The 15215-nt window shown below is 46.1% G+C and overlaps 1 protein-coding gene and 1 pseudogene across 1 annotated transcript in view; one reads left to right on the plus strand and one right to left on the minus strand.

Moving 5' to 3' along the window:
- The window catches only part of LOC144752023 (uncharacterized), a 351397-nt gene that overhangs the window by 324685 nt on the left and 11497 nt on the right, over positions 1-15215 (minus strand). Inside the window, exon 2 of the transcript XR_013593998.1 lies at positions 9570-9638. The gene's annotated coding sequence lies outside the window, so the exon portion shown is untranslated. The remainder of the gene's footprint in view (positions 1-9569; positions 9639-15215) is intronic.
- LOC144752158 (uncharacterized) overlaps positions 1-15215 on the plus strand; it is a 56691-nt pseudogene that overhangs the window by 10513 nt on the left and 30963 nt on the right.

The raw sequence follows: 15215 nt of genomic DNA on the forward strand, positions 1-15215 counted from the left end.
AGGGTTCAATTCCCGCCTCGGCAGGTCTTGGGCTCAATTTCCTCTGACCTGATAATTCTCGCCTCGGTGCCTATTCTAATCATGGGTCCCACTCTGCAACTCTAGGCAATAGCTTGTCTAATCTCCACAACGGCCCCAACAACGCTAGGATGCCTGGCTTCACCTTGGGGTGCTCAGGAGTGGGCACTTCACAGGGAAAAGCCAGGAAGGGTTCCACAGCGGTATGCGTACAAGTGCCTGAGATACCCCTTCGAGGGTTGATTCGGGCGCTATTGAATATGCTACTTACCAGTATGCATCTGTTCTTGGCATGTAGGGCTGCTAACATTCATATCTATAGCATAGATCGCTGCCTAGTGTTGGGTCCGGATGATTGCACGTTGTTGTCCTGGAAGAGTCTTCGAAGTATCACGAGATAGGTGGCTCCTCCCCTGGACTACAGTGCGCATGGGCATCGACTCCATCCCCAGATTGTTTTTAGCCATTGTGGCAAAGATGGAGTGTTATAGTGTAAGTGATGTCCATGCTAATGATTGAATGCAAGAAAGGTCTGCAGCCGCTACGGGCGCCGGGGAGGAGGGTGGGCGATATGAATGTTAGCAGCCCTACATGCCAAGAACAGATGCATACTGGTAAGTAGCATATTCAGTTCGAGGCATGTGGGCTGCTAAATTCATATCTATAGCATAGAATACATAGCAGTCCCTCCATTAACGGCGGCCGCCCGTGCCACCTGCAGAAGTCTGAAAAAGTGTTTTAAGAACAGCCTGTCCTACAGCTGCCTGCTGTTTGGCATGCACATCCACACAGTAATGTTTGGTAAACGTATGTGGTGTAGACCATGTGGCTGCTCTACAGATGTCTTCCAAAGGAATGTTACCTAGGAATGCCATGGAGGCCCCCAACTTGCAGGTGGAGTGGGCTCGGGGGGGACCGTTAAAGTGCGCTTAGCTTTCTGATAGCAAATCTGAATACACTTAACGATCCATCTGGCTATTCCTGCTTTGGAAATGGGGTTGCCTTTGTGCTGGGCTGAGAAGGCAACAAAGAGTTGCTGTGTCTTTCTAAAAGGTTGTGTTCTGTCAATATAGTACATCAATGCCCTTTTGACGTCTAGCGTATGGAGCATTCTTTCTGCTACTGTTTCTGGGTTTGGAAAGAATGCGGGCAGTTCAATGGTTTGATTGACATGAAACTGGGACACCACCTTGGGAAGAAACTTGGGGTTAGTGCGGAGCACCACCCTGTTGGAATGAATTTGTATAAATGGCTCTTGGATTGTGAGCGCTTGTAGCTCACTAACACGTCTTAGAGACGTGATGGCAATGAGAAAAGCCACTTTCCATGTGAGGAATTGAATCTCACATGAATGTAGAGGCTCAAAAGGTGGACCCATCAACCTGGTGAGGACCACATTGAGATTCCACACAGGAGCTGGTGGGGTCCTGGGAGGGATGACCCGTTTCAGCCCTTCTAGGAAGGCTTTAATGGCAGGCACCCTGAAAACAGAGATGCTGCCTGGTTTGAAGATAAGCTGCTATGGCGGATAAGTGTATCCGAATGGAAGCATATGCTAGATTGCATTTGTAAAGATGTAACAAATAGCAGATGATGTTAGGAATGGATGCATCTAGCGGGTTGATATTGTGTTCTGTACAGTAAATGACAAACCGCTTCCATTTTGCTGCATAGCAAGCTCTGGTAGTGGGCTTTCTTGCCTCCCGGATGATGTCCATGCATTCAGGAGGCAAATTAAGGTAGCCAAACTCTAAGACCTCAGGAGCCAGATCGCCAGATTGAGCTGTTGCGGATCCGGATGCTGAATGTCGCCATGGTTCTGCGTCAAGAGCCTGGGTGTGAGGCGCAGCCTTTGATGCGGTACCACGGAGAGTTCTAGAAACGTGGTGTACCATGGTTGGCGTGCCCACGTTGGAGCAACCAGGATGAGTGTCATCGAGTGTTGCTTTAGCTTTCGTGCCACCAGCGGTATGAGAGGTGCTGGGGGAAAAGCGTACGCAAATCTGCCTGACCAGTTCATCCATATCGCATTGCCCTGCGACTGTGGGTGAGGGAACCTGGCGGCAAAGCTTTGGCATTTTGCGTTTTCCCTTGTGGCAAACAGGTCTATCTCTGGATGACCCCACTGCTGGAAGTACGGGCGGAGTACTGATGGATGTATCTCCCACTCGTGCATCTGGTGGCTGTACCTGCTGAGCAGATCCGCCATCTGATTGTCCTTGCCCGGGAGGTGTTCCGCCATGAGGAAGATGTTCCTCTGAATGGCCCACTTCCACATGCCCGGAGCCAGATGAGACAGCTGTGGAGAGTGTGTACCTCCCTGCTTTTGTATGTAGTACATGGCCGTCATGTTGTCCGTCCGGATCAACACGACCTTGTTGCACAGATGTACTTTGAAGGACTTGAGTGCCATGAAGATTGCCATCAGTTCTAGGTAGTTGATGTGCATCCTCTTCTGTTGCATTGTTCATAGTCCCTGCACTGTGTAGTGGAGCACATGAGCCCCCCATCCCTGGAGAGATGTGTCCGTCGTCATGACAATTTGTGGCACATGCTCCTGGAACGGTCGGCCCTTGCAAAGGTTGTGTGGAGTCCACCAATGCAGAGAGCTGTATGCCCGACCGGTTACCAACACTAGGTCTTTCAACTGGCCATGAGCCTGAGTCCACTGACGTGCCAGGCATTCCTGGAGCGGACGCATATGCAACCTGGCGTGCGGGACTATGAAGATGCAGGAGGCCATCATGCCTATCAACTGCATGAACACTCTCGCTGGGAGGGAGTGTTGCGGTCTGAACCTTTGGATTAGCGACTGGATGTTGTCGATCCGTGCTTGGTTGGGCTGAGCTGTGGCAGTCAGAGTATTTATTGTCGCGCCCAAATACTGCCGTACATGGGCTGGCAGGATGTGCGACTTTGGATAGTTCAATAAAAACCCCACACCGTGAAGAAGGTGAATGGTGTGAGACATGTCTGCGGCGCACTGTTGTTCCGACTTGGCTTGAACGAGCCAGTCGTCTAGGTAAGGGTAGACATGTATGTTTTGTCTCCTGAGGTGCGCCGCTACCGTCGCCAGACATTTGGTGAACACTCTGGGGGCAGTGGTCACGCCGAAGGTGAGAACCTTGAACTGGTAATGCCGGTTTTGTATGGTGAACCTGAGATACTTTCTGTGTGAAGGATGGAGTGGTATGTGGAAATAAGCATCCTTGAGGTCCAAGGTTGCGAGGAAGTCTCCCTGGTTTATTAATGGAAGAACCTGCTGCAGTGTTAACATGTGGAAAAGAATGTACTGGTTCAGAGGCCTGAGGTCCAGAATCGGTCTGAGTGAGCCGTCCTTCTTTGGGATTAAGAAGTACAGGGAATACACCCCTGTGCCTTCTTCCTCCACCGGCACGAGCTCTATAGCGCCTTTTTGCAGCATCACAAGAACTTCCTGCTGCAATAAGTGCAAGTGCTCGGCTGACATAGGACGTTGTTTTGGGGGAATGTTGGGTGGAGTGGATGTTAACTCCAAACAATAGCCGAACTGGATAAGTTTCCGTACCCACCTATCTGTGGTGATGGACTGCCAGACAGGGAGGAACTGTTGGAGTCTCCCCCCGACAGGTGTTGGATGGTCGGGGGGCAGTGACAGGAAGTCACTGTTTGTTGGAGGCAGAGGAACGGGAGCTGTTGTTGCCTCTTCCTCTGCCTTTGGCGCTGTTTCCCCGGTAACCTTCTCTACCCTGCTTGGGGTACGAGGATTGTGCCCCACCCTTGTTGAATGGCGTTTGCTGTGCCAAGTGTCCTCTGGTAACACCTCGATTGCCTGAGCGACGAAGTGTTCCCTCTGAATTGCTGAGACTGGAGAGCACCCATGGATTTGGCCGTCTCAGTATCTTTTTTGATTTTTTCGAGAGTGGTGTCCACCTCTGGGCCAAATAACTGGTCTGGATTAACAGGCTGGTTAAGGATAGTTGTCTGGATCTCCGGCTTGAACCCTGATATGCGGAGCCATGCTTGACGCCTCAGCATAACACTAGTGTTTATCGCCCTCGCTGCCGTGTCCGCAACGTCGAGCGCACATTTTATCGCAGCGTTGGAGATGAGCTTGCCCTCCTGTATAAGCATCTCAGCTCCCTCCTTAAACTGGTCTTGGAAGGTGTTGTAGCAGTTGCTCTAGGGTGTCATAGTGCGCCCTATCGTATCTGGCCAGCAGAGCCTGTGTGTTTGATATGCGCCAGATGTTTGCTGCCTGAGCTGCCACCCTTTTCCCCGATGCCTCCAGCACTTTGGACTCTTTGTCCGGGGGCGGAGCTTCATCCGTTGTTTGAGAGTTCGCCCTCTTGCGGGCATTAGAGAACACCAAAGAGTCTAAGGGCAACTGGCCCCGGATGTAGGCTGGGTTGCCAGATGCCGGTCTGTATTTTTTCTCTATCCTGGGATTGACAACCCTCGCTCTGGTGGGTTCCTTGAAAATGTCCGTGGCATGCTTAAGGACCCCCTTTCGCATAGGAAGAGTTTTCACAGTTTTTTCTGCAGCAGAGAAAGTGTCGAATAAAAAGTCAACTTCCACAGGGTCAGCATGCATCTCCACTTTATGATTTGTAGCTGCCCTCTCAATTAAGGCATTAAATGCCGCAGAGTCTTCGGTGGGAAACGTTTTCACACCATAAACCTGAGGGTCATGGACAACCTGCTGGTCCCCTTGATCACCAGTGTCCATCCAGGAGTCCTGCTGCTCATCAGTGTCTGTGTTTGCAGGAAAGTTATACTCCTCATCTTGTTCACCCTCATCTCCATCTGAGCAAGTGGGTTAAGGTGTTGCACTTCTCCTAGGTTGTGGAGGAATTTGTTCAACCAGCATTGGAGTCTCTGGTGCTGGTCTTTTCCGCTTGAGAGGAATTACAAACGACTCCAGAGGCTGTGATGTAATTTTTCTCTTGTATAGTGTGAGTTTCCCTGTGTCGGCGTCTATGAAATGCGCCGACTGCTCCTCCAGTAGAGGTTGTCGAGGACCGAAACTTGCGCTCGAGTGAGCGTAGGTCGAAACTGCGGAGTCCTTGGTCACCAAGCGTGGTGCAAAGGCCTTCGGCGCCACCTTAGGCGGTAGAGTGTAGAGGATCGGCATCGAAGTCTTTTTCGGTGGGGCCAGCGGTTGGGATGCTGAAGGTGTTTTCGGCTCCGACGCCCACGCCTTGTCCCATATCGGCTTGAGGGAGTCCGAGACCTGCTTCGTAAACGAAGCGGATGGTTTCGTCGACCCGAGTGATGACCTCGGTCCACCTCCAGGGGAAGACCCGAGCGTCGATGATGTCTGTTTGGCCGCCGTAGGCGCAGACGTTTCCTCGACCACTTTGCTTCTTTCACCGACCACGGCCGCAGGCGTCGACACCGACTTCTTCGATCGGCAGCCTTTGCTTTTTGCTTCGGGACTCCAGACTTCTGCTCGGTGCCTCTCGCTGACTTCGTCTCGACGTCCCTTTTGCCCTTTGGATCGGTAGCTTTGGCCGCTGTAGGCTCGACAGTCTTCTTTGACTTCGACTCGACCACCTTGCTCGACACCCGCTCGAGGACCTCCTTCGAGCTTGGTTCCTTGACCACTTTCGACACCTTTGCCGGGTCGATAGCCTTACAAGGCTTCGAGGTGTCCGAAGACGACGGCGTCGATAGCGGAGCAGACGTCTTCGGTGTCATTGGCGCGTCGGCCATCTTTGTTTTTGTCGTTACCGATGTTGTGAGTTTCGGTTTCGATTTCTGTAATGGCGGCTCCGCTGAGGTGTCCGTAGCCGGAAGGCGTGGCCGTGGATCGAGGTGTAAGGTCGTGGGTAAGGCCGCGTGGCGATCCCGTGACCTGAGCCATTGTGAGAGTACGAACGGGGCATAGCTCATCCTCCAAGCTATCTTCCACGGCCCCATATACTTCTTCGTAGTCCCCTACCTCATCGACGTTTTCTTCTAGGTCTGGGCCTACGACGTCTGCCTCGGATTCGGGCTGGACCTCCGCCGATGAAGGTGAAATTTGCAGGTGAAGTACTTGTTCTTCTGCTTTGGGGTCTTCGAAGATGTCGACCGGCGCCGGGGCCGACCGCTGTGCCTCGAGGCGCGCCACGCGCCGAAGCTTGATAGTCTTCTTCGACCTGAATTTCGAACAGGCCATACAGTTGGCCTCGTTGTGGTCCGGCGACAGGCACTTGTTACACACAGGGTGTACGTCGATGTGTGGGTACTTCGAGCCACACACGGGGCAGTGCTTGAACGGACTCCGTTCCATGCCGTCGAAGTCTTGCTGCGTCGACAGGGCCTCGATGACCGAAGAGTCACCCGACTCCTCAGATATCCAACTCGACGAGTCGGAGTATAACGAGACCGAACGCGAACAATACCGACGGGATAAACGAAGGCCTTTTGGCCTTGAAAGAGTGTTTTTATATCGATTCCGAACAGGAGACGTCGAAATCACATCCGAACCCAATGGCGGAAAAAAACAATCTGGGGATGGAGTCGATGCCCATGCGCACTGTAGTCCAGGGGAGGAGCCACCTATCGCGTGATACTTCGAAGACTCTTCCAGGACAACAACGTGCAATCATCCGGACCCAACACTAGGCGGCGATCCATGCTATAGATATGAATTTAGCAGCCCACATGCCTCGAACACAAGTACTACTTCATTTACATTTGCTGAGAGAATGCAGCATACTTCTGTGGCTGTGACTTGCTGCAGCAACTCAGACAATCACAGAGACATCATCAGCTTCCTCTGGCCACTTCTTGCCATTTTCTCACAAGAAAGAGAGAAAGGCCAAACTTGCTGTGAGTAAGGCCGAACTAGCATGTCTTGATTCTGAGGCCGTGGAGGGGGAAAGTGAATCTCCCACACCTCATGCCTACAGAGTGGCCTTGTGAGTTCTAGCTTGTCCAGAGATCCAGACTTGCCAAATTGTTTCTGTTTGGAAACTACCAATCAGTCGATTCACCACTATTCAAATTTTGAAGGGCATTCTTGTCCTGTCTCACTCCTCCCACTACCTCCAGATCTCCGGTTCTCCCACAGCTATATTTCAAGCTCCTGTCATTCTGTCTAATCATCAAATTACCATGAGCACATCCCTCAGTTTCCTCATTAATGACTTAGCCCAATACCCTTCTAATTTACTTCTGTTCAAAAAAATGGCAGTGAATGCTTATTCTTGTGCTCTCAGAAATTATAACCAAATAACAATTACTGTCCTACCCAACTACCGCTAAGCTTTGTTCTTTTTGCTACTCGCAACCTGGAGCTTCAGCACTTTGTCAGAGGTAGAACAAAAATTATAAATGCAATTACAACTCATACTAATAGTTGAGTTAGAAAAACTGGAAGGGTGGTGGCTTCTTAATGAGCTTTGGGAGGAAGACTAGTTGCTTGAAGCAGTGGCCTGAACATTATAAAGTATGCAGCTTAGTTTGCTGTGTGACATAGTCATTTCATAGGACCGTTATTAAGCACTGAATCTTGGACAATGTTTCTATCTTAGGCTATGTTTTTGTAGACACGCGATTGCAAGAACGAGCAGTCTTAAGTTGGGAGATAGTGGGACTTACCCCTGTACCATAAAGAGCAAAGCTCATAGTCTCTCTGGTCTGTCCAATTTGCTAGCCAGATCTGTGGGTTTTGTTTTCATGATTTTTCAGCACTTTTTCTTTTGCTGCATGTTTAGCAATGTCAAGAGAGTATATAAACAGCCTTCATAAGAGATGCATTATTTGTGAAATTTGACGTTTATTTAAATTTGTTGCACCATGGCATAAATTCCACAAGATTGAAGTCAATTGTGCATGTAGGTTTTGTATTGGATACGGCGTGTAAGTGCCTTGGCTGTGCAGCTATCTGTAGATCGTTTAGTGGATTCCAGCTACCCGAATGCAAAGGGGCAAGGCTTGATTAGAAGTATTTAACTTGCTTTTCACTGGGTAGTGTCTCAGATGTGGATGCATTTGTGCAAACTAGTGACAAAGGAATAAATCCCATTTCCTGAAGCTATTAAGCACACATGTCTAGTTGAGATCTTTGTCACGTGAAGAATTAGTATAACTTTCAGGTATTTTAAATCGTTTTATTCACAGTATATTCTAGGCATTTCTGGCAAATATCAACTCTTAAGCCATATTCATATTTCATGAGGTAATAATCAGACCTAATTGTTAAATGTATGCCCGGCCTGTGCAGACGAGGGATGATGCGTGGACTACAAAGCCATTAAACTGTAGCAGTCGTCTTGCATGCATAACTTCCTGATCATCTCAAGAGACATGCACCATATAAACCACAAAACATGCACCCTATTGGAAATACCGAGTGGGGAAAGCCAAAACAACAAATACATTGTTTGCTTTATTCACAATGTGGTATATACTCTCTCGAAGAATATAAATAAGCCTCACCTCTATCTTAACTTTTTTTTTTCAGAACGTCAAAAGTAATATTTTAAAAAACGTATTTGGTTCCTATTTAGCACTGCTCAACACCTATTTCTGTGCTTGATATTAAATTATAACGTAACATTTTTTTCCAATAGAAAACAAGCACTCTGGATACCTCTTGTCATAGTTCGCACTATACAAATACACACTATGGCACAAATGGTTCAGCAAAAATGTGTAACGTAACCGGTGCTCATGTAAAGCGTTCCAACACCTTCAGGTCGAGTTTGCACTAAACAAAATCTGCAACAACAAAAAAACAAGCATTGGCATAGCCAATAGGTCTCGCCTTTGGGACCATATAAGTGTTTAGCCATGCAACGGTTGATATTGTTGCACCAAGGATATTGTTCTGCATAACTAAATACTTGTAAGGTCCCAAAAGCGAGACCTATTGGCTATGCCAATGCTTGTTACATTTACATTCTGTTAAGGAGTTCGGCAGTGTCTGAAACCAAAAAACTTCAGACGTTTTAACAGAAAACTTTATGCTAACTTTAGAATGGCTACATGGAAACATGGTCATGTTTGGTGTCAAACACTTTCGTATGCCCCCCCCCAATAAGTCCTGGCGCCGGGAGTAGAATTCCACCCTTCTAGCATGAGAAGACATGTACACACTGACCTAACCAGTAATAATTTAAAAGAGCCCTACCATCAAAAAATAGAAGCTGCAGCCACGGATACGAGTCTGACCTCCTGCTGTTGGACAGCACTCTGGCAGGGGAGGCCTGGACAATCTGTTTCCTGTCACAGGGAGGTGTAACTACCTCCTAGACAAGCTTTAGTTTATTGGGGCTGGGTGGGTGCTTTCTGAGAACACTTTACAGACAGGACAAATCGGAAAAGAATGATTCTATCAAAATTCCAACTCAACAATATTCACTTTGAAGACATGTTAAATTTTTAACTCTTCAAAACGTTACTCTAAGGGCCAGATGCATCAAAGGGTTTTGCCCATTATGTGTCTATGGGAAAATGTGTTGATGCATATGGCCCTAAGTCTATTTTACACTCCGACATTAATTTAATGAATCAGTAAATTTAAATATTCTTAAAAACCAGTAACAGTGAAAAGTCACATAAGAGATATGAATATTTACCCGAAAAGCAGATGAACGATAATTGCTCAGCAATGTACAGGACGACACTGTTGCAGAGATTGCTAAACACTAAGGTTAAAATAAAAAGATTTCATTACACACATTGATAGAGAATTATTATTTTAGGCTAGGTCTGTGTTTTTTTATAAAAATATACGTACATTTGGTCTTGACATACATATTTTTGAAAGGTACGCATTGATTACCTATAAAACAAGCATTTGCAATGCAATAGGTCTCGCAGTTGTGAGAGTTTGAGCTAATGGCATTGTAAATGTCAATGGCTTTTATTCAGGTGTTGGTTTTTAAAATAGAAATAAAAGGTATTGTCATTTACAATGCCAATAGCTTAATCTCTCACAAATGCGAGACCTATTGTATTGCAAATGCTTGTTACTGGTTTAACCTTCTTACCTGTCAGTCTACATAGCTATTGACATAGCAGTCATGAATGATAGCATTTAGAATTACTAAAAAATAACACTATTTCCGTTTTAATTTCACATTTAAAAGTGAACACAGACAGGAAACAAAACGGTTTTCTGTCTGTATTTATCTGTAAAAACAGTCACAACTGAAAAGAGGGAGCCTTACACGTAACTAGATTTAATGTAAATTCAATTAAGGAGCGTCACAGGCTATAAGATGGATCCGAAGCTGCTTTCTGCATAAGAAATCTGACACGAGTCACTCTATCACCATATACAGAAAGTAATACTTGCCTGCCAATTATTTCAATAAATCCAAACAGCCAGTTAGTTAAGTCCCTACCACTGAATAAAGTGACTATAAGCAAGGGTCTGGGTAGTCCCTCTTTTGAATATAAAGTACATGGAATGGTGATTTGCCCAGGGTCACACAGTTAGGTGTAGAAGCAGAGATTAAGGGCATACGAGTGCAGCGCCAGAAAAAAGAAGCCCCAGTGTTGGGACATAACGACATCCAAGATAGGGATTAAGCCAGGGCCACACCGTTTCAGTGTGGAATTAGTGCGTAGAGTCCAGAGGCCATATTACGTACATTTTGCAACAAAATTCACATTGACTGACACACAACAGGTCACCGAAATACAATCACCAGCAGCAAGATAACCACACCAGGAAGGAAAAGATTTTAATATCAACATAGCTTACCCGGTTATCCTATATATTCTTATCACAAAGTGGCCACGCCTAGACTGCCCTTTACTGACGCTGTGCCATGTCTATAGTTATGTACTGCAGTGACAAGCTTAGGAAATGGTGTGAAAGTGCGAGTGAGCGATACACAAATGTTGGAATCCCGACAGTTTCACATTCATAATAGGATAGTGGTACTTGAATTTAACAAAATTCAGATTTTGTTTTAAATTACATAGATTCACAACGCAATACACTTGGTAGAGAGCAGTGAAGTATTCAAGAATTCCGGAGTTTCGGTCAAGGGCTAAAATTAAGATTAAAATCCAAGTTGCAAATTCGGCAAACCGGGTACCTAGCCGCCTTCTTTCATTTCGATATGATTTAATTCGGCAACAAACATAAAAGTAATCAAGACTCACCATATATAAAGAATAAATAAAGACGGTTTGTTCATGAACAACGGTGATTGGCCCATGCTGCCGTTTTTGCTGGGGTGCACGACGCACCGTGCAGTTAAAATGATAGCGGACTAGAGAGGGAGCATGTCTTAAAGGAGTTCTGCCTCCTGATTGGCTGTTTAAATCAACCCGGAATAGAAACCTGTGGTGCGCGCGCACCACAGAGGAGCCGACGCGGGAATCAAAACCAGTGGTGCGCGCACACCAGAGGAGCGGGGGCAAGGGAGCGCGAAGACGCCGAGACGAGGTAGGGGATGTGTGTGTAAGGGGGGGTTCTCTGTGTATGTGTGTGTATGCTTGGGCGGGGGGTGTAGGCTTGGGCGGGGGGGTGTATGCTCGGCGGGGGGGCTGGGGGGTGTATGCTCGGCGGGTGGCAGGGGGGGTGTATGCTCGGCGGGGTGGCGTATGCGCAGCGGGGGGGTATATGTGTGTTGTGCATGTGTTGTGAAGAGCCTGCCGGAATCGGAGCGTGTGGTGACGTGCGCGACCTAATCCGATTCCGGCAGGCTGCTGCGTGCGCGTGCCAGTCTCTTGTCCTCTCCTATTTAGTCCTTGAAAGCCGGAATGATTACAAGAGTCGCTTTGCGACAGCAGGCCTTTGGCCTGCAATCGCAGAGCGAGACCTAAAAATATGAAAATACACAAGCTTTACTAGAGGAACCATCATGTACATCTTACGCCATTAGCCATACTATATGGAGTTTAGATGTTATAGAAACCAACCTCATCAACTATCCATTGGTGCGTTTTGAGTGAACAAAAAGAAGAATCAAACAATTTTATGCTTGATACTATTGCTTCCAAGCGTCCTTTCACTGGTTTCTTCCATACAGCCATAAGTTTTTTCATGGGTTTAAATGCATATTCTTTCAGGTCTGTAGATCAATAAGTGAAACTAAATTTAAAACAAGCAAACTTTCACTGGTTTCATTTTAACACTGACACATATAGTCACTCCTATGGCAGGCCTTAACAATTCTGAAGGCTGAGTGCTGGGATTTGTGTGAGAGGGTGCCCATGCATGAACAGGATCCCTTAGCAGCTTTCAGAATCTATTATCTGATGCTGTTCTGTGATGCAGCCAGACCATATACTCTGAAGTGCATTATAACCTTGCGGTTCATGCTAACTTTAGTTTGGCTGCATGGAAACATGTAGTGTTTGCTGTCAAACACTTTATAATGCTACCCCCCCCACCAGTCATAGAGGCGGAGGTAGAATTCCACCCTTCTACAGAAAATAGAAATGGATGCCACCAAGTACCAAGAGCTTCTGGATAATGTAAGCCGTAATGTGCTTCCTGAAGGTTTCAGTAAAGTCCAGAAGCATGGATTACGTAGACTGTCTAAAAGATTCACCTAACTATTATTATTGTATGGTGTCCCTGTGCATACCCCACTTCAAACCGGTTGCAGGGGCACTCAGCCCGATCTTGCATGAAACTGAACAAAGGGAAAGGGGTGCGACCATCCCTCTCTAAAGACCCTCCCATCGGTGAGTCCCCAGAATATGTCCAACCACCTATCTTAGTACAAGTATGGGACCCAGTCCTTAGGACTTTAGATTACACCTGGACGAAGCTCTGCACCATATAGCCTGGAACTTCAACATTCTATTTCGACTGGAAGACGGAAGAAACTCCCTTGGGGTCAAGGAGTGACTCCCCTGTTCAAACGGTCACTTAATTTTGCCACGGATGAGTAAGTCCCATTACTTAAAAAAATAGGTACCCTTGAATAGATTACCTTTCACGCTCAACTTATAAGGCCTCAACATGTCGAGATTATAAGTTCTACGTAACGGGAGGTTGCTAGCATTGAATAACTTTACACGCTTTTCTAATTAGGCAACTTGCTTTCTAGATATAAAATATAGGTCCGGAATAAATTACTACATTTCAGACACATTGATTCCCAGGTGTACGCTCAGGCCCTGCCCTAAATCGGATTGACCGGAACAGCACCTTGGGCAGAAAGAAAATGTGGTGTGTGTTGAGGGGGTGGGAGGGTAAATATGGTGTGACAGCAGGAGGTGTGAGGAAGATGGGAGAAGGGCAGGAAGTTGATGGGGTGGTAATAATCACGCTGAGGTACATTAAGTGATGATTACAAAGTCTAGAACGGAACCCCATTGAGAACAAGTGGGATGGGTGAGATGCTGTTTGTATGACAATAAGTCAGGTAGCTCCCTGCTGCGCCCCTCGCAATAGTGTTGCCCTTGGCTTGGCCCAACTCGCCCATGCATAAGGCCTGCACCATATAGTAAACAAGTTTCCCAGTTGCATTAACATATATATACACATAGGTTCAACTATATTATACTCTTAATAACTCCATTCTCACCATCTGCGTCCAAATACACTAACAATAGTCGATTCCCATGCACAATTTCATCGAAAGGAGGAGAAAACCTTACCACGTGACGAGATAGACTTCTTCAAAGAAAAACAACTTGCAAACATCACAACACAAGATGGCAGGACTATGGAAACCATGTGAATCTACAGCACTACATGCCAAGAAGAAATGCTTACTGCATAAGTGATATTTTCCATCTGTAAGATCTGTCCGTAGTATAGAAACATGTTCTCAGTGAAGTGAAATGAGTTATTATGACACATTGAAACTATTTTCACAACTTGTTCGCTGTTATATCAGTGTTTGTGGTCCTCACGTTCAATATTTTGAGCTATACTGAAACTATTTTTACAACTTCTTTACTGTAATGTCGACGTTTGTGGTGCTCATATAGAATATTTTGTGATACATTGAAACTATTTTAAAAACTTCTTTACTGTAATATCAGTGTTTGAGATGCTCACAAAAAATAATTGTGTGATACATTCAAACTATTTTTACAATTTCTTTACTGTAATATCGGCGTTTGTGGTGCTTACTATAAATGTATTTAATATTTATTTTTTTAATGAAGGAACAAAGTTTGTACTTGAGTGTAAATTATTATATAGAAAACATTCAATAAATGAGTACAATAAATAAATACAGTGTCACTATGCAATATGTATGTCATGTGCTTTATTTAAAATATGCAGGAAGATGGTCCCTTTCATTGTTGTGACGCACACAGCCAGACAAGAATGGACAGTGCAACTCAAGCGCATTACAGACCGGTAGCAAGCATGTAATTTGATGATTGGGTATTAGGATGGCATACAGAGCTCACATATAAAGTGGTTTCCAGCCTTCTTACTATTTCTCTTGAAGGGTTGGTAAGGTCTTTCCAAGAGGATTTGAATATTTGCAAGGAGAAAGTAGGAGGAGAAGAACAGAGGTTGGAGGTTACATCTGAGGATGCAAGAATGGATGAAAAGGGTGGTCCACGGTCTGCATGTACAATGGCAAGTGGAGGCGTTTTGGGGGCGGGTACGCCCAAGGTGGTGTATAATGTGCAATATCTGGTGGCGGTACCACCACGCACCGAGTGGGCAAGGGCAGATGAAATGATGGATTGTATGGGTTTGGACTATGAGGAGAATACACAGGAGGAGGACCAGGTCAAGTGCAGAGATTTGATAGATAAGGCATAGCAGAGGACGTGGCAACAAGGGGCAGGAAGTACCATGGGTGGTGGAGGCTGGGTTTGTTAATCAGTGTCCTACCTACTGTGTTGGAAGCTTAAGACACAGTAACGACCAGAGCCCCTTACTTTGTCTCCCCCCATTATGTTGTCAATTAGGGTGGAGAGAGGGAATGGAAAGGAGTAAAATACATGTCTACAGATGTACTGGTATGTTCAGGACACTGGATCAAGCACGGAAGAATCAAGGTCAGATATAAAAGAAGAAGATACACAAAAGAAGGCTGCACAAAAGGACTGCGGATGTTGTACACAAACAGGTAAGTCAGCAAAAGAACAACAAGGGAACAACGAACAGACGCTGTGGAACAGATTGCTATATGGGGTAGAAAGATACTGTAAAAATAGCGGAGTTCAAATAAAGAAAGAAGTTGAAAAAGATGTCATACATGATGACAAAGACGCTAGGGTAACACTATCTGTTGTCCAACACAAAAAAGATCTTTCAGAAATTATATGTCAGAATGTTT

This window comes from Lissotriton helveticus, chromosome 4_2 (assembly GCF_964261635.1).
Source record: "Lissotriton helveticus chromosome 4_2, aLisHel1.1, whole genome shotgun sequence".
NCBI classification, from domain to species: Eukaryota; Metazoa; Chordata; class Amphibia; order Caudata; family Salamandridae; genus Lissotriton; species Lissotriton helveticus.